General features: G+C 35.6%; 1 protein-coding gene and 1 long non-coding RNA gene across 2 annotated transcripts in view; one reads left to right on the forward strand and one right to left on the reverse strand.

Annotated features, from left to right (window-relative positions):
- LOC148623001 (uncharacterized) overlaps positions 1-6,601 on the reverse strand; it is a 30,550-nt gene extending 23,949 nt beyond the window's left edge. The window contains exon 1 of the long non-coding RNA XR_015920745.1: positions 6,364-6,601. This is a non-coding gene — a long non-coding RNA (uncharacterized LOC148623001). The remainder of the gene's footprint in view (positions 1-6,363) is intronic.
- A 1,823-nt stretch (positions 6,602-8,424) lies between these two features.
- LOC148623003 (uncharacterized) overlaps positions 8,425-13,049 on the forward strand; it is a 36,216-nt gene continuing 31,591 nt past the window's right edge. The window contains exon 1 of the mRNA XM_088573425.1: positions 8,425-8,581. The gene's annotated coding sequence lies outside the window, so the exon portion shown is untranslated. The remainder of the gene's footprint in view (positions 8,582-13,049) is intronic.

A 13,049-nucleotide genomic window follows, 5' to 3' on the forward strand; every position in this document is an offset into this window, starting at 1 on the left:
GTAGTGAGAAATGAAGGAAATTTCATTTCTCCAGAAACCTGCTGATAAAACTTCCTCTAAAGAAGTATTATTAAACAGTGCCCAAGATGTAGAAATTGCTCTAACATCTTGGGCTTTAATGTTCAGACTAGACAGAGATTCTTCAGTAGAAGAATTGTAGGCTAACTGAATGGTCTTACAAATCCAGGTAGATATCATTTTTGCTGGTAAATCTTTAATATATTTCTTAATTTGAATAAATAGTCTAGTGTTAGCCTAGGTATAAGACTACGGGTTCCTTGAAGGTAAATAATTAAAGTTCTGACAGGAAAATGTAGTTTAGAACTAGAAATAATAGGCAGTGATGTAATAACTGTTGGTTCTGCTGAAGATTTAAACGGACAAGAATCAGAAATAGACAGAGCATGGATTTAACTTCTTCTACCACCTGAAGCAAATATCAGTAGAAAACATTTATGTGAAAGAATATTGATATCTACTTCTTCAACTGGTTCAAAAGGATTGGTTTTTAAGGGTGATAGAACCAAACTTTAATTCCAGGAAGGAATAAAAACCTTCTGTCTAGGATGTTCAAGAGTAAAATTCTTAACTAGAAGAGAAATATACTCATAATGACCAAAATCAGGACCACCAGACAAGTGGATTGTTCTGGAAATAGCAGAACGATAACCTTTATTTGTGGAAGGAGACAATTTTTATGCTTCAAACAGATGGATAAGAAAATAAGCTAACTGCTGAACAGAGGATCAATATTCCTTCTCACTACACCAACTACAGACGATTGTCCAGTTAGCACCGTAGACGATGTTAGTAGAGTCTCTGACTGCTCGTGAGACATGTCTGGCTGCATGCTCAGAAAAGCCTCTCACCTTGAAACTATCCCTGAAAGAAGCCACGCGAACAGATGTATATTCTCTGGCTTGGGATGAAGAATCTTGCCCTTGAACTGTGAAAGAAGATTTTATCTTACTGGTAGTACAAGACAGTTGAAGAAGATCTGACGACCAAGCTTGCTTGGGCCTAGCTGGAGCAATAAGAACTATCAGACATTGCTCCGAAGCAATCTTTCAATGTACTGCTGACAGAAATCTGAATGGAGGGGATGCATATCCAAATATTCCTTCCCAAGGAAAACTCACAGCGTCTACTGCAAAAGTTTTTGTTTTGGGTAAGGGACAGGAGACACGAACAATTGAAGTTTCAAGTTGAGACTTGTTGCAAACAGGACCACATGAGGAGACCCCCATGAAGCAAGTCTGACTGGAGAAGTTCCCATTCTGTATTCACTGGAGCAAGAGTTCTCGATAGAGAGTCTGATGACATTGAGTTTCCCTGAGACAAAAGCTGTAATGAAGTGAATTGCAAAAAAGAAAAATTTCTTTCACAAGAACGAACAGCTTGAAACAATGAGTCCCTCTTGATTTTTCAAGTAAGCAACAACTGTCGTGTTGTCTGATGCAAGAACAAGAGACTTGTTTTGCAGAATAGACTGAAAATGAGAGAGTGAACAGTGTCTGACTGTGAACTGGAAAGGACATAAGTTGGCCATTCAAAACGTTCTCCTGAACAGTCCACCATATAATATCTGGAGACAAATTCCTGAAGAATAATTGGAACTTGATATTCTCAGAAGACGGGCGCCAATATTGATATAGATAAAATTGGAAAGGTCGAATGTGAAGTCGATCAAGAGGAACAAAGAGTTCAAGAGACCTAGTAGTTGAAAAAATTGGCGAGCAGAAACTGTTTCCTTAGAAAGAAACTGATACAGTCTCAAGTTGAGGTTCTGAAGGTTTGCCTAAAGAGGTAGAACAAGTCCTACATTTGTCAGGTAAGGTTCTCCAAGAAAAGTAAAGTCCTGAGAAGGAATCAGATCTGACATTTTCCAAGAATTAGGAACCCCAGAGATAGAAACAGGCTGATGACTAGATCCGTATTTACGAGAAGCTTCTCCCGCGGGAAAGTTATTTCAACAGAGAATCGTCCAGATAAGAATGAATATGAATGGCCTGCGAGTGAATATGTGCTACGGCAGCCTGTATCATCTCGAAGGCAAACAGTAGAGATTCTGAACTGGTAAACGTTCCAAACAAAACGAAGAAATTTTCGGTAAGAAGGACATACTGGAACATGGAAATATGTATCTGTTAAGTCCAAGGAAGTGGTCCAGATACCTGGTAGAATTGAAGCTCTGATAAACCGATTGGTCTCAATCTTGAAGTGGGAACAACCAGATAAGAGTTGAGAATGGATTGGTCTCATTCCTCCTGTTTTCTTTGAAACAAGGAAAATCCTAGAATAGAAGACTGGATCTATTGTTGATACAGGAACTTCCTCTACTGCCTTCTTTGTCAAGAGACAATCTATCTCAGCTGACAGAAGTGATATTTTCTGTGGCTGAGTCGTATTGGACAATGGAATAAGAATTATTAGTGAAAAAGGGGTTGTTCCTTCAACTGAAGAGTTAATCCCCCGAATTAATGACAGAACCCAACATTCTAAGGTACTATCTTTCAATTTTGGCAGCAAATGAGTTAACCTCCCCCTGCTTGAATTTGAGAAAGATGAGTTTTTCAAATAACCTCTTGATTGGGTTGTGTCAGTAACGTATTTCCTAGGTTGTAGGATTGGACCTCTTACTACCTTTAAAAATTACCAGGTTTGTGCTTAGTAACTGATTTCTTGGAACCACCTTTAATACGAGAAATTTTCTTCACTTCTCTGTGGAAAGAATTGAAGAACCACCAGTAGAGGAACTGCCTCGCTTCGAATTATTCCCTGAGTGGGAAACATTAACCTTCACTGGTGCTGGAGAATGACTGAGTTGCTTCCGAACCAAACCAAAAATAGTTTGTCGCCTAAAGGAGATTTTATTTAAGAATCCTTAAGCCTCTCTGACATTCTGGCTTTAACCAGGATCTCAGACCTTTTGGATAAAGTAAAGTTTGATAAGGTTCCCATAAGCAAAAGTTGAGAAGAGCCTAGAGCTTTATCAACCTGAAGTAAAAAAACATCCTTCAGTAAGGGAGCTACAGCAGACAAATAATGTTTCGCTGTACCTAACACATGAGTTGCATTTCTCAGAATGTTCTCAGTTTTTGACCAGACGGACTGAGAAAGACGCAGTCCGTCCACAGGTCTCTATTTAATTGAAGAAGAAAAAGGTAGGCACCAATTTACCCAAAGTGGAATTGAAAATGTCGTAGTTTCTAGATCGGAAAAGGTATTGTATTTGAAGGAAGCTAAACCGAAACCACTAACCTTAGAAAAATGAGACTCATTTGCCATGATACCTTCATTGATAATCCGAAGAGAAGTGGACATATTATTAGATTCTGGAAAACTAGTATAAGACTTAGGTAGGACGTTCGACATACCACAAGAAACCTCCAAAGTAGAAGCGAGTCTCTCAGGTTTAGGAGGCGACTGAAAAGGCACCTTATTAACGTCTCTCAAAATGGAGTAGGCAGAATCTCTGTGATCCTTCAAGGAAGAAGCAGTATCCTCAGTTTCATCGGCCTTAAGTTTGTTGGTATTGGTAAGAGACCAACCAATTACAGAAGAAGGAACAGGATCAGGAACAGAATGTTTAGAAACAATCTAAGAAACCTGATCTCTAACCTCAGCTTCTTCACCAGAGGAAAAAATACCTTCCTGACTACCTTGCCTTACTGAAAACGTTCCTCGTCATCACTATCCTCGTGTTCACGTTCAGAGTTGTGAACTGTTCGAAAAAGAGTCACAAACGAGCTAGGTGTATGTTGGTTGGTATTTTTCTCAAAAGCTGCAATGCAACTGGAAAAAGCAGTAAACTCAGAAAATATGGATTGACGAAAGTAATCTATATCACAGTTAAAACCATCTAATGAAGGGACAGAGTCAGTAACCTTATCAGACTGACACCTAACAGAAGAGGTAGGTGCAGTTGCAGGTACAGTAACACTACTAGAAGGCTTTGCTACAGAAGGAGCAGGGGTTCACAAACCAGGAGTGAAAGCTTGAGGACCAACACGTCCAAAGATGGAACCATAAGGCCAGAAACCTAGAAAAGCCTGACCTTGAAAACCTGGGTAAGGGTAAGGGTAAGCCTTGGGCCAGGGAGGACTTGACCAAGACATGGGGTTATTAGCCAGTAATGGCTTGAAATGGATTATTAATATTAAACTCCATCATAAAGTTTCAATAAACAATAATAATAATAATATTCAAAAGGACATTCCTTAATAAAGTTGTTTTTACACTACTAAATTTTCAAGATTCTTCCCAATAAATTTTCCACATGTGTCTTCTTGCGCAGGCGGGAATAAAATGGATGAAGTTGATTGGGGTTTTTTACGGTCTTGACTAACCTTACGGATCTCGCACGATCGTCCCTTAGGGAGATTCTGTTAGTAAATGTCTGTTTGTAGTTGGAGGTAGCGGAGCCCAGCTTTCGGGATACCCGATCGAAGAAGTCAGAGTATATCCTACTAGCGGCTGGGCTGCTCTGTTGGCGCTCTGGCCTACTCCCAGACCCCACGTGGGTCCGAGAGCGTTTCCCCACTCTAACTGTTTGGGAGTACGTCAACGTGAAGAGTGGAAAATGGATGAATAAAAGGTAGATGGATATATATGGCTACTATGAGGTCATTCTATTGGGTGATATTTTTAGTTCGGGGATTCCACCTGTTTGTCTTGCGCAGATTGACTTACTCAGAATTTATGATGGTAACGTATTTATTGTAATAAAATCATAGAAACAATAACGGAAATGTTGAACCACAATAAATGCACCGGCGTATTACCTAAACTACCGACCACAAACGGTATAGAACGATTTCAGGCAGAATTGGGAATACTTAATTATGTACTGAACGTAAAGAAGTAGTACACCACTACAATTTTCGAGGTCTTTCACAACGGGAACAACTGTAAAGGAAACATCACAAGAGATATATAGTCTGTTAAGAGCTGCGATTGATTGATTTGAGGAAACAACAGATACTACATCAACTTTCATATGGTACCTAGTCCGTCAAAGGGCTCAGCAACACAAATTGGCGAAGCTGTCAATGCACTGGAATATGAATGAAACAAGACGGACCAGCAAATCAAGACGGAGAATATGATATGCCAAATTCAGGTCTTACATTTAGGTATAATTAAAAAAAACACCATGGGGAACAACATTCATTTCAACTTAAAACTGAAGGACGAGATGTATATCTATAACTGATCATCTTGACTCCCTTATAGTTCCAACAAGTGCGTGTGGTATGCAATTCCAGTAATACTAGATATAGGCTTAGGCTGTTCATTTCTAATGCATTTTTGTTCAAACCACCGTAGGAATATTTTAAAGAAGATCGTTGAAAAAAGCTGATCAAATGCTATTCCTATATACAACGTAAGAAGTTGGAATTCCATTCTTCCAAACTCTTCCAAACCTCAACCGCCAAATTCGAAAAAAGCTTGCCAGACAACATCTAGCATTACTGGAGTATGAAATGCCCCTAAAATAACATATTTACACAATCTAAGGCAACACTAAGAGAATGATTCTTATTTTGAATGACACTTCTTTAAAGTTCTCAATCTAGGAAGTCACACTTACTGAGGATAGAGGACAGAACAATACTGGATTTATATTTGAATGAAGCTTATTTAAAGCTAAGACAACGTAGCTTCTAGGATATAATTTAACTGTCTTTGTGGATATACACCACAAAAATCCCCAAAAATCTTTCGTAACGCAGTGTTAACCAATCAAACGCGCGATCAGCTGACTGTTCCTATACATGGTGTAATTGCCGTTTTCATCCATATTAATAAAAAATGCTACTGTTGATAAGGGGACGACCATTAGCGAGGGGCTTTTTAGGGGACAGATTCGCATCTATGCATATGAATGAAATCCACAATTGCCATATTCAACTATAGATAAACCCCGTGCACCCCCTTTCATCAACAAAAATATGATTTTCAGGTACCCTTTTACCTCTCATTTACGAATCTTTTTGTCGAAAAAAATTAAACTGAAGCATTTTTGTATTTTTTGGCTACTTTTTATTCATCGTTTAGGCAAAAATCCATTTTTAACATTTTTTTATTCTTCGAACTTCTCCTTTCTACAAAACGATGTAAACTGACATACACATATGTATAATCATGTAGCCCAATATCTCAGCTTTTCAATGGTACCAAGAAAGTTGCTGTAACACTTAGGATTCTGGGGTAAAATGAAATAAATGAACTCCTACCCCACCGAAAAATCGCTTAAATTTACATTTTTCCATGTCAAAACCCCTGAGTATTTATGCTTCCGTAAAAAAAGGCTTATTTACTACATAAAAATAATTTTGTGAAATAAAGATCCATACTTACCAATGAGTTTTTAAATATAGAAAATATATATTTGCCTTCCCCGACTCGTCTTTTATTCCTGTTTTCAGGTTCTGGACATGTACATGTATTTGGATTTTGACGTAGTTAAAATGTCCCATAGTTCACGTTTCGATATTTTTGCGGATATTTTATACACTTCCTGATCTCAACAACAATATAAGTTTGTTTGGTGGATGACTGTCTCATTGGTAATTATATCTTCTAATTTTTTATATAAACAACATGGAGTGTATACATATTACTGAGATTGCAGATGTGGTATGAAGTCCTGGTCACACTATAAAATAAAACGCCTTAATTTTTTGTCGTTGTGGTGAAAGTCATTACTGGTCACAAAAAGCTTCATACAATACAAGCATGCAAGCTAACAAACAAACAAACAAAGCATAAAACAATAAAAAAATATATATATTAACAAAATAACGTTTAGTTCGAATTTATTGGTACAATTCAAATTCAATTTTTTATTATGCCAATCGTGGTCAGGGAGTATTTACAATTAACGTTAATATCCATCGGATGACATAATAAGACATTACACAATAATGCAATATACAGACATGTGGTATTCATGTAGCACAACGCATATATCTTTTGTATATTTGTAGTCTAGGTGAGATGAGATTCCTTATATTTGCTCATTTGCTTTTGTTACTTTGTATATATTATTTTAGTTACTTTGTGTTCTTTGCTGTGTGTGTCTATTTTCCATGTCTGGTCTTTGTCCCTGGATTACATTCTTTTGATTACCACTATAACCTTGGTTCCCTTGATTACTCTTACAATTGAGAAAACTAAGTATTTTAAGTTGAGAGAACGAAGTTGAAGTTTTTCGTACATTAAATTTGTCCAGTGACAAATGGCAGAATTCTAATTTTCCTGGATATTCATAATTATTTCTTTTTTCCTTTCTTGTTTAATCAAACGACTTTTGTGAGAGAATTGTCGATCCACAATGGACATCAAGGAGCGATGATCACGGACATATATGATTCATTGGAATCATTGAATTCTTCGTGTCCTCTGTCGACCGAAAAGACTCATTCGCTCAAACTATGAAACAAAACATTTTGAAATAGGAACAGTAAACATAGGTAGTTAAAGTTTGTGACAGTGAGTATTGTCGGTCCATATTGGGCACCAAGGGACGGTGCCCTAGGATATGCATGATTCGTTAGAATCATTGCTTTCCCCCTCGTGTCCAAGGAAATCCTTCTGAAGTTTAGAAATGCTTTTAGAGCATTTTTATGTATATAATTCTTATTTCAGCCAATGAGAATGTACCCGATGCACATAAGTATAAACCAAGTAATTTATATTGTTGTACACACTCTTAACTCATTGTTCTGGTATATATTTTTTTTTGGTGAATGTGCCTGTCGTATTGAAGATCTATATTTTTGTTTTACTAGAATTCAATGTAAAACGCTAGACCGAAATGTAAGACACCAATTACAATATTGACCAAGGGTATTTAACCTATTTTGAAAACCATTTGCAGATGTAGATAGTAGAACCATATCATCATCATACAATAGACAGTTAAGTGGCTTGTCAATAAGCATATAAGGGTCTTGGGAATCTGTAAGGTATTTTTTGCAAATCATTTAAGAAATTCTTGAATAGGTTCGGGGTTAAGTTGTCTCCTTGTTTCACCCCAAGCAATTAGCAAATGAATTTGTTAGTTCCCTTTAATCTTTACACACGACTTGCTAATTTCATACATAGGATTGAGAGTGTAAGATAATAAAAACCCTACACCAATATCTTAAAGTTTTAACTTGTATGTCTTGTATGTATTACAGTGTCAAAGGTTTTTTTTTTTTTTTAATCAGGCATGTATACACCCTTCCCTCATTTGTTTTACAATATTCATCTATCATTTCATAATCAATATATGATCTGTTGTCCTGGCCTTCCATGTAAACCCTGACTGACATTCATGAATGATTTTGTTTGAGTGACATAGATATCTAGTCTGTTGTTCAGAATACTGTTGAATGGTACAAATCAGAGTTGGGTCAAATCATCCACCTACTTGTTAGACGTAATTATTACCACGTGACCATAATAAACCAAAGAGCCAGAGAGTGAGTTCCGTCTGTACAGACTGATAATTTATCAATTCGAAATTGAAAATTTCTTTCACACCAGTCAATTATTCCGTGCCAAGAAGAATAATCTAAAGAACAGTGACGTAAGAAATTTATTTCAACTCTTCCTTTGACAAAAGCCTGGGCAGTTTAATCTTAAATAGCTAATACACGTACTTTCGCTTTCAAAATTTGAATCAAATAAGCTTTCGAATGATTTGTTTATCGAACTAATTAAGTTATTTCAAAACTTCCCTTAATTTTTCTTTGAATTAGTGAACAGAATTCATGTTACCATTTTCAAGTACCTTAGTCCTTATTAGCCTTCAATTGTACTTTAGGTTTCAATTTACTTCCCTTTTCTTGAAAACCAAATTTAATCATCAGATTAGCAAGGACAGGGATATTATAATACTTATTAGTAATAACGTGAGAAAGGCAACAGCCTTAAGTGCAAGTGAAGTCTGAAGCAAAAGTGTCGGGTTCCTTTTTCAGCGAATTAGATACAGGTCAATTTGTTCCAATTATAATTTGTCCCAGACCAATTAGTCCCAATTCCATTTTGCCCAGATCAGTTTGTCCCATAATTTTAGTCATAATATAACTTTTGTTTTGATTTTAAAGGTATTATTTTACCAGACCAGAATTTTGGTTTTTGTTTTGCTCTTTTGCCATTTATAATTTAAAAGCAGGAAATATTTTGGATTTTTGTTTTGTACAAAACTAGGTAAACCAGATGAGAAGTTATGATTTTTATCAATTTAGACAGAAGATCAGAATTTACGCAGCAGTCTCCAGAGTCTTAAGATTTTTAAAGCCTGTTAGCATCTGAAAATTATCTTACACTACTGCAGAAAAATAGTCCCACTGACATATCCCATTCAGGTTCAAATGCAGATAGTTTAGTCCACTTTTAAGGTATTTCTAATATATCATATTCAATTCTATGCTATTTACGCCAATAAACAAACCCAATAAACAACTTTTACTGCAAACTATATGATGATTAATTTGGTTTGTATTAACAATGATCCATTAACTTGAGCTATATAGCTAATCAACCGATAAATTTAGTTAGTTGAGAAAGACATGTATCTAAGGACATGCTTTTTTTCAGTCATTGTGGCTAAAGTTTGAACGATTTGACAGTTTCGACCAGAAGACCTTTAAATTGAATTTCAACTTGAATATTTAGAACTGGGAAAGGCCAGCTAGTTATTTGTAGTTCAGTTGTGCAGTATGTTGGATGTTTTGTGTTAATTCATCTAGGTGTTCCATGTAAACTATCATTAAACCTGAATATTTTTCAAACTACATGCCACAATGCATCACAAATTTACTCGTGTGCTTATTAAATATCATTTCACACTCATTTGTAATCAGAATGGTGAATTTAAAAATAGATCAAAGAGTTTAATCTTAACCATTTACAACAATAAGCTTGTGTTAAGATATGTTTGAATTCAATCACTGTGCTTTTGTTTCATCTCATATTTTTGCAATTTAACTATTATTTGAGGTGTAAAATTTATGTTGTTCTTGGTTACTAATCCACATATTGTTCTAAAACATCGCAAAAGGACAAAGTGTGCTACACTGAAAAGCAAGTATGCAGTGTGCTTGATTTCCTCATTAATAACATATTTGTCACATTGTTGGCATTCCAGTATGCATTAACTCTCCAGCCGATTTGTTCTTATTTTCGTACTAGACTGAATATCTTCGGAATCTTGTAAAAAAATAAAAATTTAAAAGATGCTAAAAACCTTTAACTTTACATACAGATATATTAATGATGTATTGTCCATCAACAAGAATTCTTTTGGTAAATTGTTACTGTCAGTATATCCACCAAAGCTCAAGATTAAGGAGACTACAGAAACAGCTCGTTCTGCATCTTTTTGGACCTGAATCTTGAATTTGACAGACTTGTGAATCAGGGGCATGATGAAATGTGTCTTAAAAGGTCTCTTACAAAATACTTTTTTTAGATATCAGTCCTTGATTGAAAAAATGCTCAGTTGCTTCTAAAGCAATGAGTAATGATTGTTTTTTTTTTGTAAATTGTTCTTTGTGCTGATATGAACGCTGATTTACCGATTATGACAATAGCATGCAAATGCTTTTCAAACACCACTGGTATATTCACACCGCAATGGAATCGGATGAGTGTTCGGTAATTTTGTTGTTACCCTTATTTACTTAAGTTTATTCATAAAATTATAACGTCATTGCGAGCACTTTTTCAAACTAATAAAATTACCAACTGTCATTGTCTGCTTCATAATACAACAAAATGGATGTTGAAGTGCCAAAAAATGCTTATTTTATTGTGTATTGTCCCATCTTCGATAATAATTTTGGCATAATTTACATACATAGTATATAATCAAATGACACATGCTGGAGTGACAATTAACACATGCTGATATAGCTGTGTGGACATCTTGACAAGTTAGTGTATGACAATAAACAGTTTATATATGTGGTGCCATAAATGAGTCAACTTGTAATAATTAATTGCTAATGTGCTTATGAAACTTATCGAGGTGTTTTATACAAATTCATCTATCATTTTATTTTATATATTTAAAAATAAAATGATTCAAGTTCAAGGTTGAATAAGTTGGGATGAATTGTCCAAAACTGGGATGAATTGGCAAAAAATTTAACAAATTGGTTGGGACAAATTGGACATGGGACAAATTGACCAGTCACCCAGGTCCCTTCTTGCCATTTATCATTTTCTTTGCCAAATTTATTCAGGAATTTTTATCGGTAATAAGTGGGAGACGGCAAAGGGCATTCCAAATATTTGTAAACTTATTCAAAGAACTGTTCAGGGTTTGGCGTAGATTGCAGGGTGTATCAAGAACTTTCCAACCAGAAGAAGCTTTTTTGCCAAAAAAAAATATGTCTTTTAAATGTTTTGTCTTAACTCCACATTTTAACTATTTCTGAAGCTGCAATCTACCCTGATTGATGTAGTGTTTTGCTTGGACAAAAGTTTCTCAAGTGTCAGTATGTAATAAATTTTTAGACAAATTTCTATACATTTAAGAGCTCCCAGGCTAGGACTACTATACAAAATGCTGAGATAAGGTAGCAGTTCATTGTATTAATTGTACAGGAAATTATTTTGGTTCTCAAAGATGTTTGTCTGAGAGTAAAATTGTATTCTGTTTAGGCATATACATGTATGTTTATTCTCTTTTCTGAACATCCCGGCACTTCAGGGTACATTTTGTATAGGAGGTGTTGCGGGGTGGTTAACTTTCATACATTTTGTAGAACTGGGAAACAGGGCTCACAGTACTGGGCAATTTGAGTGAAATACTTGTAGTCACCCTTGTGTCACTCACTTTGCTTTCAGGGAACAACAAAAGTGAGGTGGCCTTCTTATTTTTAGACATCACCCTGAAGAAAGTGACTGTACTCTGTATTTTAGCAGTATTTTGAGCAGCATGACCAGAGTTACTGAAAAAAAAATAAGGATTTTCCATTTAGGCATATGGACATCACTTTGTAGTTCTGAATGGCAATGTTAAATTTAATTTCCCACCTTTAACCAATCAAGTAAAGGTGTGATGTCACACTGAAAATTACCATCTGTCACATTCATTGATCCAAAGAAGGTGGATGTCAAAATTTTGTAATTCTTCAATCACATACATGCAGTGACTCTGTTACAAACTCATTGTTCTATCAATGTACAAATTTAATATAAGGAGAATGGAAATAGTGAATATGTCAGAGACAACAACCCCACCAGGATGACTGTCAGCTCAAGGCCATCCATGGGTCTTCAATGAATGACAAGGAAACCCTCACACCACTGGGCAGGATTCAGCTGACCTCAAAACAAAATTTAACAAAAAATGTTAACTATTTTGACATTTTACTATCCATGGAAATACACTAAAAAACCACAAGGGAAACAGGCCACCTCTTGGATTTCACTACTAACTTCACATTGAATACAATAAAATAGAGTCAAATCCCTTGCTACATGCCTTATTTTTATATTTAATGGCACAGGAATGATCTGTGTCATGTTCACAATTACTGTCTCAGGTCTGCACACAGTGGTATTTTCACAGTTCTTGTATGAAGTGGAAAGTTTTTGTCAATTCTTCTGGAAGCAACATAACTTGCAATTCTGTTGTATTCATGCATCATGTAAAGGATGGCTTCATTACAGGGATAAGTATATGTAATAGATTACATAGACAAAGATGTCAATTTTGTTGTTTTTCAAACAGAATTTACTAAAATTTCTCCTTATCATGGATGTCTAGATTATGTCCTGATATTTTTTTCTTTCTCCATTGCAACAGAGAAAAATTGAAATGAAGAAGGTGGCATCATTTTTAATCAAAGATCCATTGTTATTGTAAGTCTTTCAGGAACTGCTATGAGGAACACTGACTTTTTGTTGACCACTGGCTGGCCAATTTGCTGTGATGTACATGGAAATTCCTGGTTAACTCAACGCAATGACTTATATGAAATGAACTGCTGTTTTTAAATAGAAATAATTAATTTTAATTTTTTATTTGTCCCCTGTAGTTG

This window comes from Perna viridis, chromosome 3 (genome assembly GCF_037379345.1).
Source record: "Perna viridis isolate PV_CMFRI_1.1 ecotype Kerala chromosome 3, ASM3737934v1, whole genome shotgun sequence".
Taxonomy (NCBI): Eukaryota; Metazoa; Mollusca; class Bivalvia; order Mytilida; family Mytilidae; genus Perna; species Perna viridis.